General features: G+C 43.3%; 1 long non-coding RNA gene across 1 annotated transcript; it reads left to right on the forward strand.

Moving 5' to 3' along the window:
• The first annotated feature begins 255 nt into the window (after positions 1 to 255).
• LOC123653073 lies at positions 256 to 1,920 on the forward strand. Its single transcript, XR_006742704.1, has 2 exons — positions 256 to 909; positions 1,133 to 1,920. It is a non-coding gene; the product is annotated as an uncharacterized LOC123653073 (long non-coding RNA).
• The last annotated feature ends 205 nt before the right edge of the window (positions 1,921 to 2,125 follow it).

A 2,125-nucleotide genomic window follows, 5' to 3' on the forward strand; every position in this document is an offset into this window, starting at 1 on the left:
CTCTTCTTTCCCCCCCCCCCCCAACAGCCCTTTCCTGCAGGCCTGGTCCCCTCAACTGTCCTTCCCTGTAGGCCTGGTGACCCCCATCTGCCCTCCCTTTCAGTCCTGGTCCCCCACAACTCCCTTTCCCTGCTGACCTGATCACCCACAACTGCCCTCCCCTGCCTGTCATCTGTGGCAGCCATCTTGTGTCCACATGGGGGCTGCCATCTTGTGTGTTGGAGTGATGGTCAATTTGCATATTACATCTTTATTATATAGGATTTATTGAAAATTCACATTGGTACCTCTATCTATGTTCTCCTATTTTCTCTTCATTCTTCAAACTACTGCAATTTTCCACCTGACCCCATCACTCCACAAAATTGTTTTTACCAAGGTTAAGTATAACTATTTTCAAGGTGTCTCTTCTGTATTTCCTCTTGTGACCCATGACTTCCCATCCACATTAAAATTATAACTTCTTCAACACTTCCTATTTCTTTTAACATAGTATAAGTTTTACTTACTTTGTTTATGTCTGTTTTTCCTGGTTAGAAGGTAAAATCAGAGAGTAAAAGGATTTTTCTCTGCATTCCTAGAATATAGAATCAAAGTGGAACATCATAAGAACTCAATTTGTGTTGAATGAATGCACACTGAATTGTCTTGGTCTTCTACATTAGGCCAAGAGATATTTTGAAGCCTAGAAGGGTTGTTCTTATCTCTGCATTTGCCACATAGCTCAGAGACTGATCCATAAGTGAATTTATGAGGAGTGCATGGGGAGTTGCTATGGCACCATTTACCCAATTTGGGTAATTGCTCTGGATATTCCAAGGCCTGAAAAAGTAGTTTTTAAATGCTTCACTGGAACCCTAGATCTCCATTGAATTAATATTAGAATTTTGCAAACAATGGAGATTTAAAGTATATATATTATTGATTTTTTACAGAGAGGAAGGGAGAAGGATAGAGAGTTAGAAACATTGATGGGAGAAACACCAATCAGCTACCTCCTGCACACCTCCTATAGGGGATGTGCCTGCAATTAAGGTACATGCCCTTGACTGGAATCAAACCTGGGACCAGTCTGCAGGCCAACGCTCTGTCCACTGAGCCAAACTGATTAGAGCAACAGTGGAGATTTAAGTTGCCTAAAGACACTATCAGTGGTCTGGAGAGAAATAGAACTAAAAGGAGATTATCTATCTATCATCTATCATCTATCTATCATCTATCACCTGGTTATCTGGAGACTTATTATGAGGAATTGGCTCATGCAGTTATGCAGGCAGAGAAGACCCACAATCCTCTGTAAATTGGAGACCCAGGGACACCAGTGATGTAATGCAATCCAAGTTTGAAGCTCTGAGAACAGGGGAGCTGAAGATGTAATTCCCAGTCCCAGGGCAAAGAAGATGGGATGAGAAGTCCCAGTTCAAGCAATGAGACAAGAATAAAGGGATAAATTCTTCCTTTCTCAACTTTTGTTCTATTTAGGCCACTAATAGGTTGGATGATGCCCAAACACATTAGGGAGGGCAACTTACTGGGTCTATTAATTCACATACTGATCTCCTTCAGAAATACCCTCAACGTGTCCCCCCCCCCCCCCCCCCCCACACACATAAACACACACTCAGAAATGATGTTTTATTTGGGCACCGAGTGGCTACTCAAATTGATACATAAAATTAACCATCACATTGTTTATCCCTTTAATTTGTGTTATTTATTAGGATTTTTTGAAAATACTTTTGCTGCTCAAGTAAATTTAAACCAAAGACAGGAAGGAAAGAAGTTTAGAGATAAGGACAGGAGATAACGTTCTCAACTTTGAGTGCACATTTGAATCATTAGGGGAGTTTCTGTACTGATACCAGACCTCACCCCCAGAAGTATTGGTAAGGTCAAGAACGGAGCATAAACATTTTTTTTTTTTTTTTAATTTTCGGATTATTCTGAACCACTGGAATAAGGAATCCTTGACAGCGGCTGCCAGGCTGGGAACGGCCAGGCCCGGAGCAGCCGGGTCTGGTGTGGCCAGGCCTGGAGCAGCGGCTGCCAGGCTGGGAGCGGCAGGCCCGGAGTGGCCGGGCCCAGAGCAGCTGGGCCCAGAGCAGCCAGGTCAGATGCGGCCAGG

Source organism: Pipistrellus kuhlii, unplaced genomic scaffold (assembly GCF_014108245.1).
Source record: "Pipistrellus kuhlii isolate mPipKuh1 unplaced genomic scaffold, mPipKuh1.p scaffold_m20_p_3, whole genome shotgun sequence".
Lineage (NCBI taxonomy): Eukaryota > Metazoa > Chordata > Mammalia > Chiroptera > Vespertilionidae > Pipistrellus > Pipistrellus kuhlii.